The sequence below is a fragment of the Dendrobium catenatum genome, unplaced genomic scaffold (assembly GCF_001605985.2).
Source record: "Dendrobium catenatum unplaced genomic scaffold, ASM160598v2 fragScaff_scaffold_1021, whole genome shotgun sequence".
Lineage (NCBI taxonomy): Eukaryota > Viridiplantae > Streptophyta > Magnoliopsida > Asparagales > Orchidaceae > Dendrobium > Dendrobium catenatum.
The window spans coordinates 374,346-393,658 of NW_021319483.1; the positions used below are offsets into that span (position 1 = coordinate 374,346).

The following is a 19,313-nucleotide window of genomic DNA, read 5'->3' on the forward strand; positions in this document are numbered from 1 at the left end:
GAAAAGAATAACATTCCAAGTATCATACAACGCCACATCGTTGGACACTATATCGCCATGGTGCCATCATTGACTACTGAAGCACCCAACATGGACATGTTTGAACCCAGTCTCTTTTAACAGTGCTGCGACATCGAAGAAGTCAACATTGCAAAGCCTAGTCTTTGTTTGCACAGTGCCGCGATGCCTATTTTTATAGTCGCCAATTTTTAGTGCTGTAAAGCCTAGCTCTATTTAACAGTACATGCTTTACTTACTCTTCTAGGATTTTTATTGGGTGAAAAACTATGAGAGATTAGAGTGGTATTGAGGTTTGATGGTTTAATCTGTCCTTTGTCTTTTCGCACTTGACTGAGTGGTCGGTGATGCATATGCTCTAAATAATAATAATATAAAAGAGAATCCTTAGGAAATATATTGTATTGATATTCCATTAATTCAAAATATTTTATTCAAGTAGTGTTTCATTTTTTTTTAATTAAGTGATTGAATCTTTATCAAAACTTGTTTTTATTGAGTAGTATAATTATTGTAATTATAGTTGATAATACTAGTATTTGCAAGTAAATGTTCTTCCTCTTGAGATCGATACTCTACTCTACTATATTACTTGATTTGGCATGTATACTTATGTATATTAAATGGTAATTTTCTAATTTTTATATAAAAAACCTAAGCATTATTTAGGGATCGATAGATATCTAAATTACTTTTTTAATTATTTATGTTACTCCATTGCCCCCTCATGTTTTTGGTGACTTTGCTAGAGAAGATTTTGTTTTACATACAGATTTAATATCTTGTTGAATTAATTGTAAAATTAGTCCTATATTCTTTTATTTTTTTTTTATTTTACTGATTGCACAATTATGGTTGCATGCTTAGAAGCCAAAGAAAGGAATCATTGCTATATTTTGATTCAAAAATTGAGAGAAAAATTTCTAAAATTTGAACCATCAAAACTATTTTGAAAATGGTTGGCCTTGTTCAGGTTTTAGATCATTTCTGACCTCTTAAGGTTTTTGCAAATCCTATGGTAGACTGAACTCATCAGAGCATAATTAGGTCTGCAATCCAAGCTAATAACTTTGAATTAAAACCTATAATCATTCACTTGGTATAGAATTCTCACTTTGGAGGGACTCCCTTTGAAGATTCTAACCTATATTTAATAAATTTCTTAGAAATTTATGCAATATTTAAGTATAATTGTATTAATGACGATGCCATTAGACTTAAATTATTCCCATTTTCTCTAAGACACAAGAAAACAATGTGGTTAAATTCTTTACCCCCAAGCTCTATTACCATATGGAATGAGTTGACCCATAAATTTTTAGAAAAGTATTTCCCACCTTATAAGACTGTCAAACTAGAAATGATATTACTACTTTTATTTAGTTAGAAGGAGAATATATTCATGAAAGTTGAGAGCGATTCAAGGGGTTTCTTAAAAAGTGCCCTCACCACGTCTTACTTGATTGGTTGATAATTCAAACTTCTTACAATAGATTGGTAGGATCTCTTAGAGCCATAATCGATGCTGCAGTTGGAGGTTCTTTGATGTTAATGCCTTTTGTGGATGCTTGTGAATTAATTAAGAAAATGACAATAAATAATTTTTAGTGTCCTGTTGATACAATGAATCTTAGGAAAGTGTCAAAAGTCTATAAAAATGATTTTTTATCCATTTTGGCTGCTTAGGTTATTGCTATTTCTAAGAAATTTGATAAATTAAAGGTTAATAGTGATATTAAGAGATATATCGCCATTGCACCAAGATATGTTACGTCACAATGCTACCCCACAAAATTTGAACAAATACATTATGAAAGGAATAAGAAGGAATTCTTGAAAAATATTATACTCATGTTAGGAATGCAAATGAATAATCAATCTAATGCTCTTAAAGAAATTGAAGATCAAATAGGGCAATTGGATATGTTAATTCATTATCAAAATTTGGTAGAATAATGTCATAATATCCAACTCAGAGAGGTTAGAAATGTTTAGGAGAACCTTATAAAGAGAAAGACCAAGCCAATGATATGGATGATATATAGAAACACCAAGAAAATAAGACCCCTTTTGAACAACTTGAACCTATTAAAGAACCTAAAAAGGTTTATAAAAAAGTTGTTGAGAGACCACCACCCCCTTTCCCTAAGAAATTGATCAAAAGAAATACTAACTAACTATTCTCAAAGTTCTTAGAAGTGCTTAAAAAATTAACTATTATTTCCCCTTCTCTAAAGCTTTAGAACAAATGCCCAATTATACAAAATTCAAGAAAGATTTTTTGAGTAAGAAATAAAATTTATGATTATGAAGCATTAGCATTAACTGAAGAATGTAGGGCCATTTTACAAAAGAAAATTCTTAAAAAATTTAAGGATCTTGGGAGTTTTATCATCCCCTTAACTATTGGAGATAAATTATATGAGAGAGCTTTATGTGCTTTAGGATCTAGTATTAACCTCATGCCTCTATCCTTCTTTAAGAGGTTAGAATAGAAGAGATTCAACCTACTTCTGTAACTCTTCAATTAGATGATAGATCATTTACTTTACCAAAAGAAGTAATTGAGGATTCTCGAATCAAGTTTGATAAGTTCATTTTCCTTATTGATTTTATTATTTTAGACATAGAAGAAGATAGAGAAATATCTCTCATTTTAGAAAGACCTTTCTTAACAACAAGAAAATTTATGATTGATGACTAAAAGAGAAAATTATTTATGAGTGCTCAAGACTAGGAGATAACAATTGTGTTGAGAGAGTTGCTACTTTGCTTTGCATGTTTTACATTCTTGCAACTTGTATGTTTTGATGATTCTAAATATTATTATTATTTTGATTATTATCTTCTCCTAACACATTTTGGAAGAATTATTTTTTCTCTTGTGTGTACTAACTTTTCAGGGAAATCATACTCAAGATTATTAAAGACTTTAAATCAAGATCTGCTTAAAATATTTTGTAATATTGAAGTATGTATTTTTTCTCTTTATTTGAATTTGAGAGAGTGTGTGATTGTAATTAAATAACTTAATACACACACACCAGGGGAAAGTTAAAATTCATATTTTTTAAAATTGATCGTACAGTACGAACCATGTTCGTATGGGACAATCTGGTCAGTTAAAACTCTCGAATGAGTGAAAGAACGAACAGAGAGGGCCAAAAATTTTTTCCAAGTAATATTCATCCAGACGATGTTTTTCGTACATCCCAGGATGATGGGCTCTAGACATGTTCGTTGAAATGATAATTATCATTCGTTCCAAGACGATGCTCTCTAGATGCGATCGTCCATACAAAAATTATGGTTCGTCCGAGGACGAAAGGCTATGCATTCACCTAAATTATGGTTCATCCAGACAATGTTTTTCATTCATCCCAAGATGATGGGCTCTGGACGCATTTGTTCGAACGATATTTATCGTGTGTCCCAGGATGGTGCTCTCTGAACGGGTTCATTCAGATGATAATTATCGTTCGTCCCAGGATGTTGGGCTCTGGATATGCCAAAATGAACTATTCGTCTAGACGATATTTATGGTTCGTCCCAGGACGATGTTCTCTATTATGGAGACTTATAATTCATCCTGCATTTTCGTACCAACAAACCTTGGGAATAACTATTTGTACCGGACAAACTTATTTCATACAGGATGATTATCAGGTATAAAGGTAGTTTATACCGATTCATATATTATTCATATGCAACAATTTTTACACTGTTCATATGTACGAATTTGGATTGTAAGGGATGATCGTGGACGGTAAGAAATTGAAAATTGTAGTTTTTGGACGGTTTTTCGTGTCTTTTTTATAAAAGGTACAATTTTGAATGTCTTAATATCTTTTTGTCTTTTGGTCATTGTGAATACTGAAAGAAGATTGAAGGAGAGAGTGAGAGAGAGTGTTTGAAGAAGAGTTCTTACTACTGGAGAATGAAGGGTTCACTTGGTTACTCAAATGTAATAATTCTTTATTTAAATAATCTTTATTAAGCTTCTCCCCCTACACTTGGAGAATGTAAATAGCCGACGGTTCTCTGCCGACACTTGGAGGGTATAAAAGGACGATGGTTCTCTGCCGACACTTGGAGGGTGTAAAAGGATGACAGTTCTCTGCCGCACCGGGTAGTGATGGAAGAGAGTTTTTGTGAAGGCTTATCTGCCTTGTCGAGGGAACAAAAAGAGAGACACTTGTGGTAATAGTGCAATACCTGAAATGAGAGACTTCAGGGAGTTGATGTAGGTCGTGTTTGACCGAACCACTATAAATCTTGCATCTTTTTATTTTCTGCTTCTTTTTATTTTCTATTTGTGCTTATTTGTGGTCAAAAAATAATTTCTAAAAAATTGACTAAATTAAATCAATTTAAGAGGAGATTTTTTAAAATTACTAATTCACCCCCCTCTTAGTTAGCCTTTTGGGATATAAGCTTAGGTCTAACAACCTAATTCCTAATTAACAAGTTTCCATAAGTGGTATCAGAGCTTAATTTCAAAATCAAAAGTTTAAACTATTTTTTGATTAACGACTATAGCTACATTTAAAAACTGAAACACACTTGAAGGTTACTCCATAACTAGACCTCCCTTATTTGACAATATTCCTTTTGATTTTTGGAAAACACGCAAGTCAACATTTTTACATTCACTAGATTACTATATGTAGATCCTAGTTCAGGAAGGGTATACAAAACCAACTAAATTAGTTGATGGTATTAGAATAGAAACACCCTTTGTGGATTGGACTGTAGAAGAACATGACTTAGCATAACTAAATGCTAAATTTTTAAATAGTTTCTTTTGTGCACTTAAGTTAGAAGATTACAAGCAAGTTTTCACTTGCAAGAGTGGAAATGACATATGTGATAGACTTTGTATAACATATGAAGGGATTAATGAAGTTAAATAATCCAGACTTAATATCTTGTTGCATGACTATGAATTATTTCACATGAAGCCAAATGAATCCATTTCTGACATTACACAAGATTCACACAAATAGTTATCTCTTTACATGCATTGGGTAGGAAACTAACGAACGCTGAAATGGTTAATAAGATACTTAATTATTTGCCTACTACATTTGATGCTAAATTAACTGCGATTACATAGTATAAAGATTTAAATATACTCTATTGATAATCTTTTTAGATTACTAATTGCTTACGAGCAAGGAGTAAGTCAAAGAAAGATTTATACAGGTGAACCACGAAGGGAGAAGAATATAACACTGAAAGTGGAGGAGCCTGAGAGTGATCTATCACAACCTGAGGATGAGACATCGCACTAATGACTAGACAGTTTAGAAGCTTTCTAAAGAGGAAGCAAAAGAGACGCCAGCATTGAAATCAAGGTAAATTAAATAGGAATGTTAAGGTTTCAAATAATGTTATTTGTTATGAGTGCAGAAAACCTGTACACATTAAGTCAGACTGCACAAAACTCAAAGCCACTCCTAACAAGGAGAAGGTAGTAGAGAAACTAATGGTGAAGAAGGGCAAGAAGAAATTCTAAAGAGCTTTTTGGGCGGGCTCAGCTTCAGACTCATCAGAGACTAAAAGGGAAGAGGAAGTCACTAATCTGTGCTTCATGGCCGATAATCTTGATGAATCAAATCTAGAAGAGGTATTTGACTTGTCTTATAATGAACTTTTAGAAGTCTCTGAATGCATACATGTTGTATATAGGAAATTAAAGAAAATGCATGCTAGTCTGAACTAGAGTTAGAAGAATTGCAAAGAGAATAAGAGATCATTTGGAAAGATCATGCTTTAATTGATAATAACCACATGAAATTATTTGATAAGTTTGATGATTTGAATAAGAATCATAAAAATTTAAAATCAACCTATGCAGAACTTGAAATTTTTTTTAAAGATTTTAAGGATGATTCAGAGAGCAAAAATTATCGGATAAACTATATAAATCATATATTAGAAGATATGAATACCTTTTACAAACTGAAGATAAAATCTCTCGAGGATAATAGGATACCCCTAAGACTTGAAGATTTCACAAATCTTATTTTGTTTCTAAAATTTATACAATCCATGAAAAGATAGAATAATTATAGAAGATTAAGAAACCTATTTCCTTGAGTCAAATGCTTTAATTGTGGATTGTTTGGACATATAGCACACACCTGTACATTGAATAGAAAAACTTATTTGGTGTGGAAGCCTAAGATGCATAAACATAGACATAACATATATGTATCTGTTTATAATTTGCAAAAAGGTGAACCCAAACTTGTTTGGGTTCTCAGGTCTAACATTTGATGATTTTGCAGGATCGCTCTCACACAAGGTCTTGTGAGAGCATATGGTACCTAGACATCAGTTACTTAAAGCATATGATTGGAGATACTGCACAATTTATATTGCTGGAAACCAGGAGTGGAGGTAGGAGATAACACCACAAGGAAGGTGGTTGGATTAGATATGATTGGAAATCTTAAAAACTTTTTATTGAGAATGTACTACTTATAGAAGGCTTAAAGCATAACCTATTAAGTATTAACTAGCTATGTGATAAAGGATACTGTGTTAAATTTTTTCATACTAGTTGCATATTAAGCCTAAATGGTAATGATGTCTTGCATGGTATACAAGTAAATAATGTGTATATGCTAGACTTGAATTATATCAAAACTTCTACTGCTTTTTGTTTAAAAACTATTTCTGATGAGTCATGGCTTTGGTGTAGGAGACTTTGTCACTCTAGCATAAAAATATTTAAGAGAATTACCCAAAAGAACTTAGTGAGAGGTATACCAAAACAAGACCTTACTAAGGATAACCTTTACGATGCATGTCAATTAGAAAAATATGTGAAGTCCTCTTTTTAGTCTAATAAGGATCTTAGAACTAGTAAACCATTGGAGCATTTATATATGGATCTTTTTGGATTATTTGGAGCTGTAAGTCTAGGAGGGAAGGTATAAAGATTTGTAATTGTGGACGATTTCTCAAAATTCACATGGGTTAGATTTCTATATTATAAGAGTGAATCATTTGATGAATTTAGAAATTTTTTTACTTGGATTCAAAGGAAACTAAGATGCAAGATTTTGATAATTCAAAGTGATAATGGAGGCGAATTTGAAAATGAAAAATTTGAGGATTTTTGTAAGGTGAAAGGGATTGATCATAATTTTTCTACACCTAGAACCCCTCAGCAAAATGGGGTAGTCGAATAGAAAAACAGAACATTAATAGAAGTCGCTCGAGCCATATTGGTATAATATTCACTTCATAAATATTTTTGGGCTGAGGCGGTTAGTACATCATATTATATTTTGAATATGGTGAATGTTATATCAAACTTGAATAAAATGCCCTATGAGTTACTAAAGGGGAGAACACCTAATTTATCTCATTTGCATGGTTTTGGATGTAAGGTGTTCATTTATAATAATAGAAAATCTGCTTTCGAAAAATTTGATCCAAAATGAGATGAAGGAATTTTTATAGCATACTTATGTGTTAGAAAATCTTATAGAGTATTCAATAAAAAAACTTTGGTAATTGAGGAGACTATACATGTTGTTTTTGATGAATCTGGAATTTTGGAAGAGTTAATTATTGAAGAGGATGAGATAGAGATTGACTCATAAAAGATTGAGAAAATAAATTTGGATGAAAATTTGGAGATAAAAAACTCGATGCATAGAGATTTGAAATTTTTTAAAAACCACCCAAAAGAATTGATTACATGTAAACCTAGTGAGGGTGTTAGGACTAGGCGTAGACTGAACAAAGAAGTAAATCATTTAGCATTTATTTCAATGATAGAACCCACAAATATTGATCAAGCACTTCGTATGAATTTTGGATATTGGCTATGTAAGAATAATTAAATCAATTTATAAGAAATGAAGTTTGGGAATTAACTGCAAAGCAAATGATCAAAGTATGGTTGGAACTAAGTGGGTATTCAAGAATAAAATGAATGACTCAGGAGTAGTCATTAAAAATAAGACTAGATTGGTGACTAAGGGGTATAATTAAATTGAAGGGAATAATTTTGAGGAGATTTTTGCCCCTGTAGCTAGACTTGAAGTAATTAGGATTTTATTAGTCTTTACCTATTTTAGAGGATTTAAATTGTATCTAGTGGATGTTAAAAGTGCATTTTTAAATGGAGTGATTCAAGAGGATGTTTATATGGAACAAACTCTAGGCTTTGAAAATTTTAAACATCCAAATCATGTTTTCAAATTGAAAAAGGTATTATATGGATTAAAACAGGCACGTAGGGCTTAGTATGAGAGGTTGAGCACCTTCCTACTTGAGAGATCTTTTGAAAAAGGAAGTGTGGACACAACTCTCTTTCTTAAAAAATTGAGAGATGATATATTAATTGTATAAATTTATGTTGATGATATCATCTTTGAATCTACAAATAAAAATCTTTGTGATAATTTTTTAAAAACAATGAGTAGTGAATTTGAGATGAGTTTAATGAGAGATTTGAGTTACTTTCTAGGCTTTAGCATTAAGCAAATTAAGGAGGGTACATTTCTTAGTCAGTTGAAGTATGTTAAGGACATCCTCAAAAAGTATGAAATGGATAATAATAAACCTGTTAGTACACCTATGAGTTTATCAATTCAGTTGGATAAAGACCCTAAGGAAAAATTTGTTAATCAAAAGAAATTTAGGGGAATAATTGGATCATTGCTTTACTTGACAGCTAGCCGACCCAATAATATGTTTAGTGTATATATATGTGCTAGATTTCAATTGGATCCAAAAGAATCACATTTGACAGCAGTAAAAAGGATTTTGAGATATCTCTTGGGAAATCAGAACTTAGGGATTTGATATCCTAAGTTTAGCTCTTCATTTGAAATAATTAGATATTCAGCTTCAAACTTTGCAGGATGTAGGAATGACAGAAAGAGTACTTCTAAAACATATCAATTCATTGGAAACTCTTAAGTCTTCTGGTCTAGTAGAAAATAGAATTCAATAGCCCTATCTACTGTTGAAGCTGAATACATTACATTAGGAAGCTATGTAGCACAAGTACTTTTGTTGAAACAACAGTTGATTGATTTATGATTAACAATATGCACAATTCCTATTTATTATGATAACACTAGTGCCATTTGTATCTCTAAAAATCTAATTCAAGATTTAAGGACCAAACATATAGATATCAGACATCATTTCATAAGAGATCATGTATCAAAAGGGGAAATTGAACTTAATCATATTTTAATAGAAAACTAACTTGCAGATGTTTTTACTAAATCATTAGCCTTTGATACTTTCAGTACATTAAGAACAAGGCTTAGTGTGATTGACTTGAATGCTTATTTAAATATTTCTGCAACATTGATATATGTTTTGTTTGAGTGTTCTCTAGTTTTGTGATTTTTTGTATGTGTTTTTCTTTAGTTTTTGAGCTTGTTTTTGTTTTGTTATCTTTGTTTGTTCATTTAGTGTGATTTTCAAAACATTTTAACATTCAAAATCATGATTATTATGCATCATACAAATTTTCTAAAATATGAATTTCATCTGTATGAAATTAATTTCATACTGGATGAATCCTATAGCGTATTAATTATTGAATTGAATGATTTGCATGCAGTTTTTTTAGTTTTCAATATAATTCGTCTGTATGATCTTAACGATTGTCTGGACGATGTGTATTCAATCGTATGTACGTATCTAGACAATTTTAAGGATAAGGAGAGTTTTAATTTTTGATCATACGTATGAACCAGAAGTTCGTACATACAAACCACATGTCACACTAAGTGTGGAATGATTTAAACTGTCATAAAAATGATCTTTGCTGCGGATCTGTTTTCATGATTTATGATTTTGATGATAGCAAATACTCTTATTTCTCTACGACTGCCTTATCTAATGATATATCAGGTCCACAAGATCAGACTGCAATTTGGAATCAGCTCAAGATTGGTTAGACTAGTCTGAGTCAGTTTGTACCCTTTTTTCCTTTCTTGAGTCTTTTATAATTGCTGCGGCTCCTGATGCTTAGTAACTTTGCTCACACACACCTTGGAAGAATTTCTGATTGTTCTCTAGAGTTTATTATTTTTGGTAACATCGTTCGGGATGATATTTATATCAGCCTAGATGATCGGTTCAAAAATAGAAACCCTGATTAAGGCATCATCCTTGTTAAGGCAGGTGTCATAAAGCACATCATCCTGGACGATTTTGTATTGGTTAGGATGATAGGCCCAATTCAGAAAGAATCTGCCGCTAGATCTATTTAGGAATTACTTATTTTTGGACATAATTCCTATGGATCGTCCTGGCCTATCAGGATCGGCCTGGCCAATCTAGCACAATTTTTCTTAAATAAATTTGGCAATTAAGGAAAGCAAATAATGGTGATTTTCACGATCACATCGTCCGGACCAATTTGACTTCGGCCAGCTTCTTTTTAGGGCGATGTTTAGGATGATTTTTCTCATATTTGAACTAATCGTCCAGGATAATATCCTATCGGCCTGGACGATATGATAAAAAATTATCTAGTTATCCCTAACCGACCGAGTTGTTTGAGCAAAATTTATGCTGATCGGCCAGGCCGATATTTATATCGGCCTAGACGACAAAGTTAGCAAGTTGCATTAATGAGCTCATTTTGAGATCTTCTATTTAAGCTTTTGACTAGGCACTTTTGTAAGTGTCTTTGGCAGCCATTGTAGCTTCGTTCTTTTGGGGACAACTTGAAAAGAAAGCTTAAAAGGGAGTGAGGAACAGGTGAATTCTGAGGAGGGAGAAGATCCTATGAGGGGGGACTCAAGGGAGTGTGGAGGGGGATTCCACACGGTTGCTCCGGCAGGCTTGCGCCTTAATACCATCGGATTCAAGGCTTGTCTTGAGGGAAGTTCACAGAAGAAGAAGATCTCTTTGGTGTCAAAGGACCCGTCAACTCCGCTGCACCGGGGAAGGTGAAAGTGATTTTGTAAGAGCTTCTCTGCCTAGTTGTGGGGGCTAAAGGAGAGACACTTAGTTAGTGCAAAACTCGAAGGGTGCCTCCGAGGAGTGATCGTAGGTCAAGGTTTGACTGAACCACAATAAATCTGGTGTGTTATTTCTTTTATTATTTTCGCATTGTATTTTTTCTGTGGTGAATCTTGGTTTGTGTTTTTGATCGAATGATTTATTTTAAAATATCGATTCACCTCTTTTTGGTTAGCCTTGGGACTAGTTCATAAGGGCCTAACATCCCTAACGAACTTTCAAGTGGTATTAGAGCGATATTCATAAAATAAGTTTTTAAAAGCTTTTGAATTTTTAATCCATGGCTAATTTTTCTAATCGTAATATTGCAAAAGATTATTCAATCACTAGACCACCTTTATTTGAAAATATTACTTTTAATTTTTGGAAAATTCGCATGTCTACGTTTTTGCAATCAATTGATTTTGTATGTGGCATATGATTTTAACTGGTTATTCTATATCGTCTCGTATTTTAGATGGAATTAAAATTAATATTCCTTTTAATCAATGGAGTAGAGAAGAGAAAACCAATGCTCAATTGAATGCAAAATCTTTAAACTATTTTTTGTGCTTTAAATTTTGAAGATTGTATGTTAGTTTTCACGTGCACTACAGGTAAGATAATTTGGGATAAATTACACACCATATACGAAGGCACTAGTGAAATTAAGCAATCCAAGTTGAATATTTTAATGCATGATTATGAATTGTCTTGCATGAAACCTTATGAGACGATCTTAGATATGTATACTAGATTTATTCAAATTGTTACATCATTACATGCTTTAGGAAATGAGTTTTCAAACTTTGAAAAAGTCAATAAAATTCTTCATTGTTTACTTGATAAGTTTGAAGCAAAAGTTGTTGCTATTTATGAATCAAAAATTTTGAATGAGTAGTCTATTGATAATTTAATTGGCTCACTCATTTCCTACGAGCAAAGTTTGGGTCAAAGACTTTTGGATGAAGGTGAAACGATAGTGCTAAATGTTAAAAATATGGAGGAAAGTGGCTTAATTGGTGATGAAAATAATAACTTATCGAGAAAATTAAAAAGCTCATCAAAGCATAAGCCTCAACAAAATTGAAATAAAGGTAAAAATAATAAGAATGTTAAGATTACTTCTGACATTATTTATTTTGGATGTAGGAAACCTGGACATATGAAAAATCAGTACCATAATTTGAGAACTCCTCTAGGAAAAGAAAAAGGAAAAGCAAAGCAAATTTTAAAATGGCCAAATAATGAAAAGTAAAAAATCTCTTGGGCAGACTTAGCTTCTGAATCATCTAATCAGGAGCAAGATGATGTTTAAACCACTGTTTGTATTTTTTTTATTTGCATGTTTTGTTATTTTTTTATTTTATTTTTTGGGTATTTTTTGTTTTGAATTTATTCTTTTTTCATCCTTTCTTTCTTTTCTTTTCTTTTTCTTTTTCTTTAAATTTTAATTGTGTCTTTAGTTTTTCTTTTTTATCAACACACTAATCACCATCCTTTTAAAATTAAAAAAAAGGGGGATTAAAAATTTTAAAATGAAAAATCTACCTCCTATTTTTCTTGAATTCTTTTATAAGTAGTGATTGACTTCTCTAAAAATAGTAAAAGGAAGGAAATTCATGATTTTAACTCTCAATCTCTGTTTCCTAAAAGAGGTTATTCAACTTTTGATTTAAAATCTTCATCATATTTTAAATTGGATTTTTAAACTGAACTTTTTTTCATCTCCCTACATTTTATCTATCGCGTAGGACTCTTTTGCAAGTTGTTGAATCTACCTCATAATTTTTCTAATCAAGTAGTTCATTATGTCAATAGAATGAGTTTACTTTTATTTTTAAAATTTCAGAAATGTATCATTTAAAAAAAATAAAAAAAAGGCCAATGACGCTAAATTAAAAAAGTGGCCAATGATGCCAAATCAAAAGTTGCGCAATGACGCCAAATTGAGAAAGATACACGAAGTGTATCAAAAGAAAAAGATGAGCAAAGTGTGCCAAAAAATTGACAAGAGATATAAAATGAGCCGACAATGGAGTATGCCTACATTTTCTATTTTATCCAAAGCTTAAGAAAATCCTTGATATTTTCGATACTTGAGTTTGAAAATCATGATTCATGATTCAACAATTCATGCATTAATCTTCTATTAGATATGTTTTATGGAAGGAGTTTAGGAAAAATTAGTGTTTCTTTTTCTAATTTATTCCTTGATTTAGATATTGGATTAAAAAGTTTTTGATCATTTAAAAGGAACATGAGCTTGGATTATCAATTTATGAATTTCTTACCTTTACTGGATTATGCGTTGTCAATCCAGTTCTTATTAAGTTTTTTTAAAAACTAAGAGGCAACTTTTTCTTTTTAGGACTTTATGTGCCCCTTCTCTTTTTGATAATGTCAAATGGGGAGAAACGTACTGTTGTATTTGTATCTTTTTCATCTTTCAAAAATTAAAAATAACAAAAATTTTTGATCTCCCCTATTTTTAAAAGTTTTATTTTAGTAAGTGAGATATTAGGAGAACATAATTTCTTTTTTGTAAATTCAAATAGTAATGTTTTCCATCATAAAAAAGGAGGAGATTATTGCGGATATGTTTTCATGGTTTATGATTTTGATGATAACAAACACTTTTATTTCTCTACGACTTCCTTATCTACTGACATTTCAGGTCCACAAGATCAGACTGCAATTTGGAGTCAACTTAAGATTGGGTAGAATAGGTCTGAGTCAGTTTGTATCCTTTTTCCTTTCTTGAGTCTTTTGTAATTACTGCGGCTCCTGATGCTAAGAAACTTTGTAGACACTCATCTTGGAAGAATTTCTAACTATTTCCTAGAGTTTACTGTTTTTGGTAACACTGTCCGGGAAGATATTTATATTGGCCTAGACAATCGGTTAAAAAAAAGAAACCCTAATTAGGTCATCATCCTTGTTAAGGCAGCCGTCATAAAGCACATCATCCTGGATGATTTTGCATCGGCCAAGACGATAGGCTCAATTCAAAAAGAATCTGCCGCCAGATCTATTTAGGAATTACTTATTTTTGGACATCATCCCGGTGGATCAGCCTGGCCTATCAGGATCAGCCTGGCCGATCCAGCACAATTTTTCCTAAATAAATCAGGCAATTAAGGAAAGCAATTAATGGTGATTTGCACGATCACTTCGTCCAGGCCAATCGCAGGATTATCCGGGCCGATTTGACTTTGGCCAGCTTCTTTTTAGGGCAATGTTCAGGACAATTTTCCTCATATTTGAACTAATCATCCAGGACGATATCCTATCCGCCTGGACGATATGACCAAAAATTTTCTAATTGTCCATAACCGACCGGGCTGATTGAGCATAATTTACGCTGACCGGCCAGGCCGATATTTATATCGGCATGGAAAATAAAGTCGGCAAGTTGCATTAATGAGCTCATTTTGAGATATTCTATTTAAGCTTTTGACTAGGCACTTTTGTAAGTGTCTTTGGCAGCCATTATAGCTTCATTCTTTTGGGGGAAACTTGAAGAGAAAGTTTGAAAGGGAGTGAGGAACGGGTGAAGTCTAAGAGAGGGAGAAGATCCTGTGAGGGGTGACTCAAGGGAGTGTGGAGGGGGATTCCACACGATTTCTCCGGTAGGCTTGCACCTTAATACCGTCGGATTCAAGGCTTTTCTTGAGGGAAGTTCATAGAAGAAGAAGATATCATTGGTGTCAAAGGTCCCGGCGACCTCGCCGCACCGGGGAAGGTGGAAGTGATTTTGTAAGGGCGTCTCTACCTAGTTGTGGGGGCTAAAGGAAAGACACTTAGTTAGTGCAATACTCTGAGGGTGCCTCTAAGGAGTGGAGGTAGGTCAAGGTTTGACCGAACCACTATAAATCTAGTGTGTTCTTTCATTTATTATTTTCGCATTGTGTTTTCTCAAGTTTTGACCGAATCACTATAAATTTGGTGTGTTCTTTCCCTTATGAGGGCGCCTCCGGGACGAACATGTGATTTATCTTAAAATATTGATTCATGTCTTTTTGGTTTGCCTTGGGACTAGTTCATATGGGCCTAACATCCCTAACGAACTTTCAATCTTAAATAACCGATCATCCCGTACGAACAACTTTTCGTCTGTACGATTGTCTGGTCAAAAAGTCTATACGAAAGGATGCCTTGTAATACACATGATTATGAAAAGTCATTTCATTTCTAACACATGCATTCGTACATACAAAATTTTTATTCGTACGTACGAACAAGGTATAGTACGGGACGAACCAATTTTCATCCGTACGAAAGGTCATTTTTCCTTTAAATTGGAAAGGTTTAGAGCCAAAATTCTTTATTCACCTCTTCTATTCATTTTTTTTATCCCTTATAATGGCTAGTTCAAGCAAGAGTGTTAGGCACGCTAAGGAACTCACCAGGGGACCTAGGAATGCCAATGACAAATTTCTTTCCAAGGAAAATAAAACATTATTCCCTATTTTTGTATTCGCTAAAAACCCCTTTTAGAGTTTTGATTTAAGAGAATACAGTCTATCAGATACTACCACTCTTTGTTTCCTCTCAATTTGAGTTTATCCTTACACTGATTTACTCCTTCAATATTTCTACAATTCATTATTTCCTAGCGAACATGTCCTTTAACTCTGATTAAGATAGGATTAGATCCTATGTTCTAGGAAAGAATGTAGAAATAATCAAGCAGGATTTAGGAGCCTTCTTAAACCTAAGGACTGAAGAAATATGAGCCCACACTTTGACTTCTTATACAACTTTTGATTGGAGTGAGATTAACCGGGTACTTAGACGGATTAGAAAAGAATCCCATTTTCCCAAAGTAAACACTCTACATCAAGATGCTAGAATCATCCAACATGTGCTTAGAACTTCCATCATTCCAAATGCTGGTGATAGAATCAATACCACTCCTCTTCTTTCCACTGTCAGTTATTTGATTCTTTCTAGTCAACCCATTGACGAAGCCCAACTCATTCTTGATTATCTTTATAGGCTTTCTGAAATTAGCCATATATCTCATAAGAGAAAGAAGAACATTACTCTAGGATACCTTAAGGCTTATATTCTTGATAAGAAGTACGAATTAGTTCCTCCTGATGTGTCTCATCTTGAAGAGCCTCTATTCTACAATGATGGTTCATTCTGAGTTATCTTTGTAAAACATGATGAAGGTGCTGACACTGAGGGGGAGGAGAGAGCACCTGCACCTGGTCGTGACCAAACTTTCATGATATGGTTCATAGGTTTGATCATCTTGAAACTCATTTTGATCACCGCCTTAATAAAATTGAAACTCATCTACAACAGTAGGACGCACAGCACCAGTAGGACATGGGCTGGTTGCGAGGCCAATTCGATGCTGTGAGCTCAAATATGGCTATTATGAGTAGCTATTTTAACTTCTATAACCAGCAACCTCCTCCAGATCAGGGCCCCTCTGAGTGATGACTGTACTTTTTTTATGATTTTCTCTAGCAGTGGTGATGCGATGTGATGTGATGTAATGTGTTGTTAGTTGTTATGTTTTTATGTCTTCATGCCTTATATTTTTATGTCTTATGTTTTATTGCATCTATATGTATTGATTTCTTATATGCTCAAATGTATTAACATTCACCATGATATTAATAAAAGTTATTTTGTCATGTCTTTAGAAATGTTTTTTAACCTATATGATTATCCTTAAATATTGATCTAACAAGTGCTATATTTTGAAATACAATACAAAATTGAATTCTTAAAAAAATCCAATTTTTCAAAAATTTTAAGTTTTGTGTTATAACTCGATCTAGTTAAGGATATCAATCTCATGTCTCTTATTAGACAAACATAATTTTAATATTATTATTGCAATTTTGATGTTTTGTTATTTTTTATTTTTTTTTCAATGTAAATATCGTTGTATGTAGAGAAATTTTAAATTTTAGATTATTGATTTAGGAAAGATCAAGTAAACACTTGGAAATGTACAAATATATAAAAATCAAAAGAATGCGTAATGATTCGCAAAGTGAAAAAGAGGTACAAAATTAGCCCACAAATAAAAAAAATATGCACAAAGTGTGCCACAAATATTGAAAAGATGCGCAAAGTGCCACAATTATATGTTCTTTTCTCAATCTTTTAATCTTTAAATTAAAATTAATCTTCTGTCCAATTTTATTGTGTATTAAAATTTGAAATTTATAAATTTTTCATTCATCTACTTTGTAATAATTTTTCTTATCTCATTGTCTAAACTGATTCATGCTCTTGATATTTTTTTTTATCTATGTTATATCTATACTTAAATTATATGAATCTTTCTTTTTCTCTAATGATATTTTATTTTTATTTGCATAAATAACTCAATCTCTTTCAGGATCAACTATTATAGGCTACTCATATGACTCCTTATATTTTTGGATTGGTTTGTTTTTTTTTCTTCTCTTTTTACTGTTGTAAAAAAGGGGGAGAAATATTATTTGAAGTATTTTGGTTTGAAATATTTTGAGTTGAAGTGTTTTGACGTGTTATTCATATTTTTTTATGAGTTTTTGAGTTCATATTTTATTTGTTTTAAGGTTTCAATGTGATTGTTTTTATGTGTGTGAAAAACTTTAAAATTAAAAAAATTAAAAAATTGTGATTAGTTCAACAATCATGCCCCTTATTCTCACATGCTTATTCATTCAGGGGGAGTTTAGGAGAAACTTATGACTTTCAAATAAACACAAACAATAATTATTTTTCCATCATAAAAAAAGGGGTGTTTGTTGAGAGAGTTGTTACTTAGCTTTGCATGTTTTACATTCTTGCAACTTGTATGTTTTGATGATTTCAAATATTATTGTTTTGATTATTATCTTCTCCTAACACATTTTAGAAGAATTATTTTTTCTCTTGTGTGTACTAACTTTTCAGGGAAATCATACTCAAGATTGTTAAAGACTTTAAATCAAGATCTGCTTAAAATGTTTTGTAATATTGAAGTATGTATTTTTCTCTTTATTTGAATCTAAGATAGAGTGTGATTGTAATTGAATAACTTAATACACACACACACACACACACACACACACACCGGGGGAGAGTTAAAATTCATATTTTTTAAAATTGATTGTACAGTACGAACCATGTTCATATAGGATGATCTGGTCAATTAAAACTCTTGAATGAGCGAAAGAACGAACAAAGAGGGCCAAAATTTTTTTCCAAGTACTATTCATCCAGATGATGTTTTTCATTCATCCCAGGATGATGGGCTCTAGACACATTCATTCAAATAATAATTATCATTCATTCTAGGATGATACTCTCTGGATGCGTTCGTCTGGAAGAAAATTATGGTTCATCCGAGGGCTCTATATTCGCCAAAATGAACTATTCATCTAAACGATGTTTTTTGTTTGTCCCAGGACAATGGGCTCTAGACGCGTTCATTTGAATGATATTTATCTTGCGTCCTAGGACGGTGCTCTCTAGATGGGTTCGTCCAGACGATAATTATTGTTCATCCTAGAACGATGGGCTCTGGATTAGCCAAAATAAACTATTTGTCCTGACAATATTTATGGTTCATCCTAGGATGATCTTCTCTGTTCTGGAGACTTAAAATTCTACTGCATTTTCGTACCAATGAACCTTGGGAATAACTGTTCGTACAAGACGAACTTATTTCATACAATATGATTATCGGGTATGATTGTAGTTCATACTGATTCATATATTATTTGTACGTAATAGTTTTTACACTATTCGTACGTACAAAATTATATCGTACGGGATGATCATGGACGGTTAGAAATAAAAAATTTCAGTTTTTGGATGGTTTTTTGTGTCTTTTCTATTAAAGGTCCAGTTTTAACTGTATTAATATCTTTTTATCTTTTGATCTTCATGAATACTGAAAGGAGATTGAAGGAGAGAGTGAGAGAGAGTGTTTGAAGTAAAGTTTTTACTACTGGAGAGTGAAGGGTTCACTTGGTTACTCAAAGGTAAGAATCTTTATTTGTAATTTATGATTACTTCACTATTTTCTCTCATCCTTCTAGATTTTTTGTGAGAAGATCTTTCAAGGAGATCAAGTTCTCTATCGACACTCGAGGAGTGTAAACAGCCGAAGGGTTATCTGCCTACCCTTGGAGAGTGTGAAAGGATGAAGGTTCTCTACCTGCACTTGGAGAGTGTGAACAGACGATAGTTCTCTGCCGATACTTGGACGGTGTAAAAGGATGACGGTTCTCTGCCGACACTTGGAGGGTGTAAAAGAATGACGGTTCTCTGCCGCACCGGGTAGTGGTGGAAGAGAG

The 19,313-nt window shown here is 32.6% G+C and overlaps 1 non-coding gene across 1 annotated transcript; it reads right to left on the reverse strand.

Annotated features, from left to right (window-relative positions):
* Positions 1 to 1,369: 1,369 nt before the first annotated feature.
* LOC114580423 lies at positions 1,370 to 1,474 on the reverse strand. Its single transcript, XR_003701816.1, has one exon. It is a non-coding gene; the product is annotated as a small nucleolar RNA R71 (small nucleolar RNA).
* Positions 1,475 to 19,313: the final 17,839 nt, after the last annotated feature.